Source organism: Eucyclogobius newberryi, unplaced genomic scaffold, assembly GCF_026437365.1.
Source record: "Eucyclogobius newberryi isolate DKJ021-1_F unplaced genomic scaffold, fEucNew1.0.hap1 SCAF_18, whole genome shotgun sequence".
In the NCBI taxonomy this organism is placed as follows: Eukaryota; Metazoa; Chordata; class Actinopteri; order Gobiiformes; family Gobiidae; genus Eucyclogobius; species Eucyclogobius newberryi.
The window spans coordinates 17660705-17674264 of NW_027315812.1; the positions used below are offsets into that span (position 1 = coordinate 17660705).

The 13560-nt window shown below is 41.7% G+C and overlaps 1 protein-coding gene across 5 annotated transcripts in view; it reads left to right on the top strand.

Moving 5' to 3' along the window:
- Positions 1 to 13560, top strand: part of ncoa2 (nuclear receptor coactivator 2) — a 48022-nt gene that overhangs the window by 10687 nt on the left and 23775 nt on the right. For 4 of the 5 annotated variants that reach the window (XM_072450767.1, XM_072450765.1, XM_072450769.1 and 1 more), the window contains exon 2: positions 6552 to 6636. The gene's annotated coding sequence lies outside the window, so the exon portion shown is untranslated. The remainder of the gene's footprint in view (positions 1 to 6551; positions 6637 to 13560) is intronic. The other variant, XM_072450766.1, reaches the window with a different exon arrangement.

The window sequence follows — 13560 nt, forward strand, 5'->3', positions numbered from 1 at the left end:
CGATAATTGCTTTGAAGGAAGGTCTCGGCCAAACACTGAGAAGCCGAGGTGTTTTCATTAGGGCACCCATCAGCCCTAATTCTAATTGAGTTTGGGGCCATTAGCGGGGCCCTTCAAAAGGCGCCCAATAGGAGCTCCACTGGTGTTTAGCCCCTCAGTGACCCGGCCATTATGGTCAATTTCTAGTGCATGAACTATCTGGCCCTTTGTCCTAATGTGAGCCAAATTAGCACAACTGTTAGCAATGACCTCAATGAAGGCGTCACCTGTGGGACAACAGTTATTTGCACTTCAAAGACTGATTGTATACCAAGAAGCTTTATGATTAGCTTTTAGATTTTTTTAAAGTTTTTTTTAGTTTTAAAATCAAGATTCGGGTCCAATTTTATGAACAGAATGTGAACCTAACTGACTAACTTAATTTTCTTTATGAATAAGGAGTATGGAGACAAGTTATTCATTTTTGCCTACTTCATAGTACCTAAATAAATAAACTGCAGCCTTTGCGATTTGCTAATTGTGGCCACTTATATTGTATTCTTGCTAGCACAACTAAAATTAAAGACGTGCTAGCGGCGATGATGGCTCTCGCCACCCGCGCGACCGCTTTTGCCGCCGGTCCATGTTTTCTGCTACGTTTTGCAGCATACGAAACAAGGCTCAGTAATTCACCGTTGATGATTGCGTAGTTTGCGATTCAAATAGTTGTCTGACAAAATGCAAGATCATGCTGAACGCAGACCTGAGCAGTGGAAAGGGAGAGAGAACCTCAGTGACCCGGTGGTACCCTCTCCTCCCTTTACCTCCGTCACCTAGCAACAAAGACTCACCGCTATGGCTTATTTTGTCCCTAACTCTAACCCAGTGTCCAAAGCGTATCAAGGGCTGCCATATAATAATGCCATATTGGAGCCAATTCTGACTTCTGTGAGCCAGCTGGTGTCTGATCTAGTTCTGACCTAGCGAACTGCTCTGTGATTCAGTGAACTCTTTGCGAGTTTCAAGTTTGGGAAATATTACAGGGCTATGTAGTGAATGAGGGGTTCAGGACGATTGTGGACATTGATTGGGACACAGCAAAAGAGTACAAAATAGTCTTGATTTCCCCCACCCACACAATAAACATGAAGCTAGCGCTAAAGAGGCAACATGCTAGGTACCACGCGCGAATGTGTGGAGCACCATTTGACTTGTGGGCTATGCTGACAAATAAAGTAAACACATTAAATCTACTGTTTGTGTCGATCCAAAGACAATTGTAAATGTGAGTACGCGACTTAAAAACAAAACCAAGCATTGCGTAGCCAAATAACCACACAATTGTCACAGTACAGAAACATTAGCTTTGGTTGTTTTGATTTCGGATTAGAAAACGAAAATCCTAGACATTTACGAGGAAAAAAAGCATGTCTCACCTTTCTGTCTCCCAAATGATGTCCGGAGCTCAGTTTCTCAGTTCTCAAAAAGCTTTTATTATTTTATTGCCTCGATTTATTTGTTTGATTTTACATGTTTAATCAACACTCGTGAATCTGTGGCGAGCGGACAGAACAACTTGTGGCTCTTTCGTTTCACATGGAGCTTGTTCCGCTCGGACCTACATTAATTAAAGCACAACAGAGAGAGATCTGCATATTTTAAACTTATGAGTGTGACAGGGAAGAGTTTTGTTGTGTGAAAGAGCACAGTGTTTTGAGCTGTAACTCTGAAATCATTTTGCAACAATAGCACCGTGTGTCGTTCACTTTAGCCTCTGTGTCTTCGCCCCGTCATCGTGGACTTTCTATGCCACTCTCTCTCTCTGTTGTGCTTTGAAACAGCCAATACATCCATGGAACCAGCACGGCGATTATGAAAGAGAAAGTCTACGATGACGGGGTGACAACGAGGCTAAAGTGAACGGCACACGGAGCTAATGCTGCAAAATGACAAAATGCAGTTACAGCTCAAAACACCAGACGTCACTGGTCTCACTCAACATAAAGTTTTACAAACAAGTTTCCTATGTTAAGGCTTCCGTAACTGTTGACAAACAGTCTGGTGACGTTAATTAGTCCTTTACATATACCGTATTTTCCGGACTATAAGTCGCACCGGAGTATAAGTCACACCAGCCAAAAAATGCATAATAGAGAAGAAAAAAACATAAGTTGCACTGGAGTATGAAAATAACAAATAATATCACATAAGTCGCTTCGGAGTATAAGTATAAATATAAGTATAATTCGCACCCCGGCCAAGACCATGAAAAAAGGTGCGACTTATTGTCCGGAAATTACGGTATTCTTTATATACAAACGGAACAGTTTTGACTGGAGAAGTGAAATGTTGCGGTTTAGGGGAAAACTTATTTTAAGCAGAACCTCTTTATTAGTTGTTTGTTTAATACTATAAACTATGTTTACTTTAAACAAGGATTTGAAAATGAACTGATTAGTCGAAGAAAAAATGTGATTACTTGATTACTAAAATAATCTATAGCTGCAGCCCTAAATACAACATGTAATACTGAATAATGAGGCTGTGGATTCAGCATTTGTTTCATGTTTAAGGGGAGCTTGAACTCTTCACCTGGTGCTCTTTGACCTTTTGCTAAACCCCAGCAGCAGATGGAGCACAGCCAGTGTCTTCTTTAGTTGAGATTAGGGATGCGTACCGCTACGATGGACCGGATCTGGACTTGTAAAAACGTTTCGGTTCAGGTCCAAAAAAAACGAAACCCCGGTGATTCGGTTCTGGACTCATATATAAAATATAGCGCTCAAATACTATATCCTTTTTGTTTTAGTATCTAGACCATCTTAAACCTTCCCTTGATCGCGAAATTCGTGCTGGAAAAGACGTAAACACTGCCATGCGTACGCGTCTTCCGGGCAGAAGTTGAAGCTGGCGAAATAAGTTTAAAGATGCGAGAGACAGCACGGAACCGTGTATCCACATGTGAACACTGAAGTGAAGCCGGTAAGATCGCTGGCTTTATCTGAACTGTTTAAGCGGTGGCCGCCGCGTGCGATGTTGTGGATTGCATGCGTCGTCGCCTGTTAAAGGGGCGGGGTCAGCGTGGGGTCTTGTCTGGGTCTTTGGTCTGGGTGTAAATATGAATGAAATAACTGAAGTGTTATGTTGTGGTGTGATGTATTTGGCATTAAGTAAATACAAAGTAAAGTCAAAGTAATATTGCTTAATTGCTGCATTCATTGATTGGAGTTTATATTTTGTAATAGTATTTGTATTCTACAGTTGTTAAATATGGTCTGGTGTTTAATGCTGCTAATATGATGTATTATTTTGATGTGTTGTGTGAAATATTTTCATATTCTACTTTTGATACTGCTAAGTTGATGCTTTATAGTGATTCAAGTTGACTTTTATACTAGTTTTTGTAATTTTTATTTTACACTGACTTAAGTATTTACACTGGTGTTTTGTCTGAAGGTTTTTACCTGACTTTTGATGCCATTGGCTCTGTAACATTAAAGAGTGTAAATGTATCTAAAGGCAAAACATTGTATCAGATGAAACAGCTGCTTTGACCCTTGACCCAGACTGACTCTGTCAACAATACTCAACATGCTCTTGTTGTTGAGTTGAGTCTTGAGTTGTTCCTCAAGTGATTTGTGTCAACTGTTTAGCAGCTAGCTAGTAGCTTGTGATTTCTAAGTTGTAACTTCTGTTAAAAACATTGAATAAAGCAGACAAGTTGAGTTTATTTCAATCTGCAGTTAAGCCTTGTGTTTGATAGTTGTCCTTGTTCAAGTGTCTTCAACTTAATTTAGCGAAGTAGCTTGTGTTACGCTGTTATAACATTATGTAAATATGGCATGGTTTAGGTCCGGACTCATTAGGTCCTCAACCTAAACCTCTGGATTTGAATCCGGACTTGAACCTGAACGCGGGTTTAGGTTTGCATCCCTAGTTGAGATTCAACAAAGACTTGTTTTGTGTTGGTACAGTGATCATTACAATGTGGGCAGTTTTTATGGACTTGTAATCAAATATCTTTCACTTTTGTGAGTCACGATGTTTGATTGTAGGAGGTTTTTACAGTTTGTGCATATGTTGCAGTGTGAATCATGAGTCATTTTTCACACTCATAACTGAATTCAACTGAGAGTCTCACTCCAGAAATGGCAGGTAGACAAAGCTCGGCTGGTGGAGGACATTGCACGTCACAGATTCTACAGTATTGGCAGCTACAGTTAATGATGTTGGTGATATGTTTGTTGTAACCTCAGGGAAGGTTATAGTTACATTTTGGTTTGATCTAAACTTTATGAAGCATGTCCGAGGCTAAGGAAAGTATTTGTGTGTGTTGATTCAAGGCTTTCTTTTTGTCAATTTTGTATAATTTTGATGCCATTGCACGATGCTCTAGAACGCATGCAAGTAGGGCTGGTCAATCTTCTGGACAATTTTCTTTTATTTTGCCTTATTATAAACCTATAATCATTGCTTTGGTCAGAACTCTGCTCCAAACCACAAGCAACATTATTTATGATTAAAGACTTAATATCTATAAATCCAGATGAATAGCCAAGCCCTACATGCAGGTATTTTTCTGGGTTTTAATTGTGGGTAATTCAAATGAAATACGTTTCTGGCTCCTCATTACACTAATTTCTTAGTGAATATTAGTCTGTTTGTAATGAACACACAGAGAGAAGTCCCTACTGTTCCTCTGTCCGGATTTCTCTGTGAGCTGTATTACCTGTCTTATGTCTCCACACCTGGCTAGTGCGCCCTAGAGGGCGCTTATGTTGACCCATTAAAATCTATGAATTAGCTGCATCGTAATATAGGCCGCAGGGTTCAGAGTGTGTGAAAAATGTACCGGCTTATAGTACGACTTTTACGGTACTTCATATTTTGGAATATTATCTGTACAATTGTGAGGGCTTGGTGGAGGTTTTTGTGCTTTTAGTTGGACATGGCAATAATTAATCTTTTAACTAGTTCATTAAGTCCCTTTTCCTCAGTTCTGCACCTTATTCTGTCACTCACCCATAGATCAAGGGCTGGACTGAGCGCGAGCATGTGACCGCATTAACGCCCCGGGGAAATTCCTCCAATGATGAGAACTAAATGTCAAGTGGGAAGAGGAATAGGAAGAACGAAGTTGAGAAATCTTTATAATGACATTGAATTGCACTGATTTAACAAGCCTGTGCTTGATTTAAATGTCATTTGGTTAAGATAAAATGCCTTCACATCGTGCAGTTTGTATTGTAAATGCAGATAAACAAAGAGACGATATCAAGTGCATTTTGTTTAGTAAGAGAAGCTACTGCCAGAACACCACTTTCTGTCCAATCAGGCACATTGTACCATTCTAGGCACATTGTTGCCAAGAATGATGTCATTGAATGCTTACCCTTAATGATGCACCAAGTGGGCGGAGATTGATGAAAACCATATGGAAACAACTGTACCAGACAGTTGTATATGTGTAGTAGTGCAATATTAGAGTGTCAGAAAGGACTTTGTGGGCGGAGAACAGTTCGACTCAAACTCAAACATGTTCCTAGTTCAAAATCTGGTAAAGCGTGGAACTTCCCGATTTTAGAAAATATTTTTCTGACCAGTATTACAAGAAGGACTGTTCAGTGCTCATTTCAGTCCAGAAGCAGTACCATTTGGGAGAACACGAACCATGTGCTCCTAAATTAATTCAAGAAATGTATACATTTCAGAGCATGTCTGTTGGGGTCTAAAACTTAAAGGTTAAGCTGTTTTGTGATTGTTATTGAGTTTTTTGCGATGAAACAGAATTATTGTTTTCAGTAGATATTCTTTTACCTAAATTACTGCAGCCTTTATAATTTGTTAATTGCGCTTTCAATTTGATTGTGATATATTATTACAGGCCGCTTTAATAAAGTGTAATATTTATAGCTTTAATACTTACTGTATCTTTGAAGTTCTGACCGTGTTGTGATTAATACAGTGAGTCATGGTGGCAGATCTCGGCACACGGGCTCTGAAATAGTAAATATTTCATTTCCTTCGCATTGCTGTTGGCTGCGATGCTGTGCAGGGTTCAGAAGGGGAATCGGTTTACTCTGCAGTTATGTCAGACATGATGGCATCACGTGAGCGCCACATTCCTCAGCGCGCACACTTGTCAGGTATTTGAGGAAGAAATCACCTCTGGCCCGGCTCACACGTGGTCCAAAAGTTTCAAAAAGCCTAACAGGGACTTTCTTTGGGCTTAGTTCCTTTTCCTAATTATCCAAAAGGGAATATGGTTTAAATTTGAAACTTTTTTTTCCCCCTTGCCTAATTAATTGTGTGCCCAGATTAAAAAGGCACATTGTTCTACAGTGTAATAAGCTCGACGGTCCCAGTGGAGATAAGTGTACTGTCTGCTTCACGCTAAACTCAATGCAAACAGATAAGATGTGCCCGGGGATGTTGGCCCAAGTTTTTTAACAAGAACTTGCTTCAAAGGAGTTTATTTTCCTGACCTTTACAGGATTTGACTAATATTAACGACATTTACCTTCCAATATTATAGTTTTTATGCTAATCACTGGTCTGTTTTTCTTTTTCAGCAGGAAGAAGTGGACAATGCTTAAAGCTTCCCTAGCGTTATCGTCCTGCTGCAATGGCCTGAGGGACTCTTTGGACTAAACCAAGGTGAAAGACACAGCATGTTGTCAGATTGTTTGAATACAATAACTTCATATTGGCATCTACAAGAAGCAGGGTCCACAGTTTGACAGTTGTACACAATGATATATTTTGTTAACTTGAAGAACTTTAATTTTAACGGTGTCTTCAGTATAGACAGTGGGTTAGAGATCTGAATATTTAGAACATAGCGTTTTAAAGTGTTCATTATGTTGCGTTTTAAATGGTCTTCTGATAGTTGTATTGCGGTGACATTTTTCTGACGTTTTTGTAAATCCTCCCTTCAACGTCGACAACAGTCATGTTTCCACGGCGACATGTGAGTCCCCTTTGGCATTGCCCTGGACCACAGAGTAAGGGGTGTTCTGAAGAGCCACTTATTTATATCAGTTAATCCATTTTAAAATCCCTCAACGCTGAGTCTCTGCTTCCAGCTCTGCTCCCTGTTTCTGTGTGAGATCCAGGGCCACATCCCAAAGTGACTGGCCGTGTTAAATATTCATGAGGCTGATCAGATTTCAGTAAATGGGGGTCTGGCTTTGGGTAGCACTCCGGAGCCATTTCACTGCAGTGATTGGAGTGTGCATGAGCGCTTGAGAGCGACAAAGAAAGGGTACATGGCGTTAATGCCGAACTGTTTGATTTTCTACGGTTTTATTCGCAGCACCTGCTGTGTAAAAGACTACAGTCGCACCAGCCAGTGTCCCTCTCATGGTCCTACATGTAAGCATTATGTAAATAAAAGATGCACTATTATTTTTGTTTCTCAAAAATACTTTAGAAAATAAACATTCTTATTGTGAGCTGGGTTACCTCTCCATAGATCTGACTTGTGACTGGAACAGGTTGCCTGTCTCGGAGGAGGTATCGATAACTTTAATGCCATACTGTACTGGGTAGGGCTCTTAATGATATTGCTGTTGTCTGCATTCGGTATTAAACAACATGAATTTGCAGAAAAACTGTTGTTCAGAGTTTGTTTTAGCAAAATAAATGAAGATAACTACATATCCCATGATTCCTTGTTTGAGCCAATTATAGGATCGCACACTACATGCTTTCCACATTCACGTTAACAACAGCGGCGTTTGCGAAGAACAACGAATGGATTAGAGAGGAAAGCCGAGCAGAGACTGTGCTGCGATCAAGTCCCAGATTTGACCAAGACAATAAGTGCTCAATGAGAAAGAAGACTACAAACGGTTGCTCTGCGGAAGAACCACGTGGTGCTACTCATGGATCGATTCCTGGAAATGCGAGCACCATGAGGACTCGGTTAATAAAATGACCCTAAAAAGTTCCAGGGATTCATCAGAAATAAAATCCTCTTCGGGGCGTAAACCTGAGAGTAACAGCCCACGTGTTTTCTCATGTTGACAACAACCTTAACATAAACTTTACTTTTGTATTTATCAAATCTTTTTGTAGAACACGACACAAAGTAGAGCCTATGTCAAAGTGCTTTACAACATTCATCTACAACGGCTTATTAATAAACTGGTCCATTGACTTCCTGTTCAAAACTGCAAAACTGATAAGTGACATAGCGACACACTTACAGGGATGTGGGCAGGGATAGGGGGTAGGTAAAAACAGAACTTTCCTCAGCACTGGAGCAGTACAGGACTACTCAAACATGAATCAATCAAAATATAACTTTGGGTAAGTTAATGATCAGGATAAATGCTCATTAAAGTGGATTTGGCATAATGAAGATGGCTCTGAACTCATGACTTCTTATACTGTTTACCCTATTTTTACTATGTCTACTGTGTTTACTATGTCTACTGTGTTTACTATGTTTACTGTGTTTACTATGTTTACTATGTTGACCCCACTCATAAGTATATTGTCCAGGGCATTGATACTGGCGCGGAGAGTGTTGCACTGTGACTTGTGAAAGGTTCTGCGACTGGAGCGTTGCCGTCTTATCAAACGTTTAAGAATGTGGACATATCGAGCCGTGGCTTTTGTTTGGACCAAGGACATTATACAAAGACTGAAGATAACTGAACTATTGTGACTAAAAGTGAGTTAGAAGAATATGACAAAATATAAATCTATCTCTAAACCAGGAGGGGGCGACCATTTTTTGGCTCAAGATCTACTTTTTGGGTCAGCAAGACCTGGAGCTCTCCCAGTAGATTTTTATTGTGCTGCAAGGACTGGAGTTTCAGTGCTTTATTTATAGATATTGATGACATAAGTCTATTTAAAATAAGCACTAAAGGAATATTGAAACAGAAATATACAATCTACAACATTTATTTGATAAAGGAATATTTATTTGTTTATTTGTTTAAATATAAAATAATTAATTGACAGCAATGGGCTCTCTCCTCTGTGATCCTCCTCTTCTCTCTCCTCCTGCTCTGTGATCCTCTTCCTCCTCTTCCTCCTCCCCCTCTCTCTCCTTCTCCTCTCGCTCTCTCTCCTCCTGGTCTGTGATCCCCTTCTCTGTCCTCCTGCTCTGTGATCCTCTTCTCTCTCCTGCTGATCTGTGATCCTCCTCTTCTCTCTCCTCCTGCTCTGTGATCCTCCTCTTCTCTCTCCTCCTGATCTGTGATCCTCCTCTTCTCTCTCCTGCTGATCTGTGATCCTCCTCTTCTCTCTCCTCCTGCTCTGTGATCCTCCTCTTCTCTCTCCTCCTGATCTGTGATCCTCCTCTTCTCTCTCCTCCTGATCTGTGATCCTCCTCTTCTCTCTCCTCCTGCTCTGTGATCCTCCTCTTCTCTCTCCTCCTGCTCTGTGATCCTCCTCTCTCCTCTTCCTCCTCTTTCTCCTCCCCCTCTCTCTCCTTCTCTCGCTCTCTCTCCTCCTGGTCTGTGATCCCCTTCTCTGTCCTCCTGCTCTGTGATCCTCTTCTCTGTCCTCCTGCTCTGTGATCCTCTTCTCTGTCCTCCTGCTCTGTGATCCTCTTCTCTCTCCTTCTTATCTGTGATCCTCCTCTTCTCTCTCCTCCTGCTCTGTGATCCTCCTCTTCTCTCTCCTCCTGATCTGTGATCCTCCTCTTCTCTCTCCTCCTGATCTGTGATCCTCCTCTTCTCTCTCCTCCTCCTCTGTGATCCTCCTCCTCTTCTCTCTCCTCCTCCTCTGTGATCCTCCTCCTCTTCTCTCTCCTCCTGCTCTGTGATCCTCCTCCTCTTCTCTCTCCTCCTGCTCTGTGATCCTCCTCCTCTTCTCTCTCCTCCTGCTCTGTGATCCTCCTTATGTTAGGTCATTCTTATGTGTGAATGAATGGAGACTTGCAGACTCAGGTGTCCGTGTAAACCTCCGAGTGCTGATGTCATCACTTCAAATATAAACCACCAGGGTTAATCAGGTGTATTGGATTTTTTTTCCAAAACTGAGCCGAAATCTGGTAATTCAAACAAGATTTGATCCACAAGATTCAAATCCAGATTCTGTTTAGATCAAACTCTGGAAAATTTTGAGGTGGATTTGTGTCTGATCCAAGGTTGTGAAATCTTTTATCACCTAGTTTTATCATTTTACTCAGACATTGTATTAATCTTGAAATGTAAGCAAAATTTGATTAAAGACAAAAAAAAGGATAATTATTTAATTTATTTAGTAAATTACTTCTAATTCAAATCAATAAATTATTTAACTTCTCATTGTCCAAGTGGCACCTTTTCATATCAAGAAATGTAATGTAGTGTCTGATTTAAAATTATAAAAATGACTAAAAGCACAACAGTATATGATAAACTGGAAAAAAATATTCACGCATTTTTACTCTTCTCTACTGCCTTGGGGTAATCATTAGTTTAACATATGTTTTATATCACTTAGTGTCCGGATTTGGAAATCCCGATCCAAGATCAGGGTAATTTTGATCAATCCAGCAAAGTTTTGTACATCCGGATCATTGTAAGTTGGATTCAAACCCCCCGGGGTGTAACCCATCCCTGTTTACGGCTCATATTTGCTGTGGTTATGAATGAATGAACAATGATTGCATTGTGGCTGTTGTTTATTGCTGTGTTTTCTAAATACAATCCATGCATCTTTCCTTTCAGAGTAGTCACAATATCAAATGTTTTTGTCCTGAGAATAAACATTAACATTTTATGATTATTCACAATTATTGACACTATGACCAAACGACTGTGAAATAAGGATTTCACTTTCTGTAACATAATCCTCCAGTATGTGACCCGCTTTTAGAAATCAAATTTTCCAAAATAAAGAGTGCAACGGGACAAATTTATTTTTTAAATGGCGTTCCCTAATTTTTCTTACCTAACCCGCATGTTTGAGTAATTTGCTGCTGTTGCATTTGAGTGCTCAGACATTTCAGTTATCACCTCGCCTCTAAATCCACTCACTGCTCTGGACTCGAATGAGATTATTCAATAAAACTCTGCTTTTTGCGATGAAATGCCACCATTAGGTTTACATGTTTGGAGTATAGACTGAATTCCATTTGCTGATTTTTGGCTGCAAAAATCTCTCTTTCTGTTTTTGGAGTTAAAATATTTTCTTCTTTACAAGGCAGTTTTTCTCTGCGTTTGTGCCCGGGCGTCATTGTTCAGTACCTCCGCGGTTTGACGTTCTATGGAAGATCCCTGCTTATTACAGCGCAGGACACTTCAAACGCTGGTGCAGGCTTTGAGATGATACACTTGGACATACAGTCAAGTTGCTCCTGAGCTCCACAGCACCGGGCGTGTCTCTATAATCAAGGCCCTGCTACTCACATGATTACAGGAGCAGCAGCCTGGCACATGCCCCCTCCCCACAGCAATTAGACGTTCTCCCGCTCCTACTGTAAGTCCGACTGTAGTGGATGATTCAGCAGCTCTGGAAGCCCCAGGAGGGAGTGTAATGGAGCCCCGCACGCTACACTCGGATTGGACTCTACTTTTGTCCCAATTTACTTTGACAATAACACCTACATAATGCAAACCATCAGCATTGCTACATTTTTATTAATTTAATTCTATTTCAGTGAATCCCAAAATCACAACAGCAGTTGTCTCGCTGGGCGACAATGAAAGAAGTAAAAGAAGCAGATTAAAAAATGTTCACAGGAATTAGCAACCGAATATGTCCCAGCATCCCCTGTCCTTGCACCCTCCTTCTGGGGGGAGGGAAAACTTCAAACAAACCCTGTGGGAAAGTGGAACCCTCGGGGGACCACAGTGAAAGAGAGATCCTACTCCCACAGATCGACAGGCTGCAGATGGTCCAGGACTGACGCGCTTCCATTTGTAGATAGACTGTGGAGCCAGAACCACAGTTCATCCAGGCAGATGAGGAGCATCTGGATCTACAGGTCAGGGCCGTGAGATTGGGCGTCTAAGGTGCAGCTGTCACTGGAGCAGCATCAGCCATGTCTGAAACAGAAGGAGAAAAACACGTGAACAGCAATGAACAGGTGTACTAAAATATTGAATTTTGTCGATGGTGAAAGTAGTCAGAAGCAGAGGATAGTGCTCAAACTACTTTATCTTATGGATATGTACTCGTGTCTGTATCGCTGGTCAAATAGTGCACTGTCCACTGTCATCTTGTAAATGATAATAAGTCATAGTAAATTGTCTGTGGATTAAATGTGCATTGTCTAATCTTCACTACATGGATGAGAACACGGTGGAGTTTAATGGCCATTTCCATCTAATGTTTCCCCAGGCGTTCGTTTGCCTCCAGAGCCTATCGCATTGCACCTAATTGGGTCAACATTGCTATGCAGGACGTCTTATTTGCACTACACTGGTTGAGTCCTCTGCCGGCTCAAAGTTGAATCATGCCTTTGCTCAGTTGCAGGTGTAATTGGTACTGCCTTTGAGATGCTGCTGTACACGCTGTACTGGCACGCTCTGTCAGGGCAGCAGCGGCAGGTCCTCGTCGTCACCACATTCCTCCCTCTTCAGACTCCACGGCTCCGGCTCAGTCTACCCCAGTGGCACACAAGTGAAAATCTACGACGGGCACTTATGTCCCCTTTGCCAAATGCATGAACATTGATTGACCACCATCCTTTTTTCACTTATTTATTTGACTACAAAACAAGGTGCTATTGGATGACATTATGTTAAATAGTCATAGAAAGTGTGCTGAATGTGGGGCATACTGTTGTTCATGCAAATACAGTGCCAGTGCTTTTAGACATAGCATCGAGTTTGCAGCTCTGTTTAGCGCTGCCCCCCTCCCCGAGCGGAACAAGATAATTAACTCTGTGAACCCACTTCCATCCAGTAAGTGCTAACTCCTGCCCAGCTGTTTTATAGCTGCCCAGGGATCCGGCGCATTCTCCAGGATTAAAACCCCCTCTCCGCTCTGCCTGTGTGAATTTTGGACTTCCTAGCAACAAAATCACTCTGCTGGACGGATGCACAGTCCGGCCGCCTCCGTCATTGAGACGTGCCTGGTACTTCCTGTGTGTCTTATTTGTCTCTCTGTACAATGACCCTTCATTACTGCCATGTCAAGGAGAGGCAGACATCCAATCATATTAAGCCCAAAGGGACCGGCACGGCCAATCGGCAGCAGGATCCCCCTGGTAACTTGTGTCGAATAGAAGGGGCATACCCAATGGGGGCAGAATGCGCACTTAGCTTGGAGAGTTTAATGGCCTGTTTCGGCTGTCATTAATAAAGGCATAAAACCACTGTTGGGAAGACACGCCGCTTCGATGCCTAGCACATGCGGATGACATTTAAGATACAAGGGCATTTAGCTAAACCTGCTCGCTGGCGACTATGTTCTCAAGTCTCCTTCTCCTCAGCAGCCTGTTGGCACCAGTTTAATCCAAGAGCACAGGCCCCACCATTAGCTCAAAGTAGGTCACCTCAGGCCAATGGAGACGCACTCTACAGTTTGCCTGGTCACTGTCTCATTTCTGCTAGTTTCGCCCACCTCCACTAATCTATGGTCCACCACACCTTGGCGTTGTGCTGCGCTGTACTCTGCTCGGACTTATGT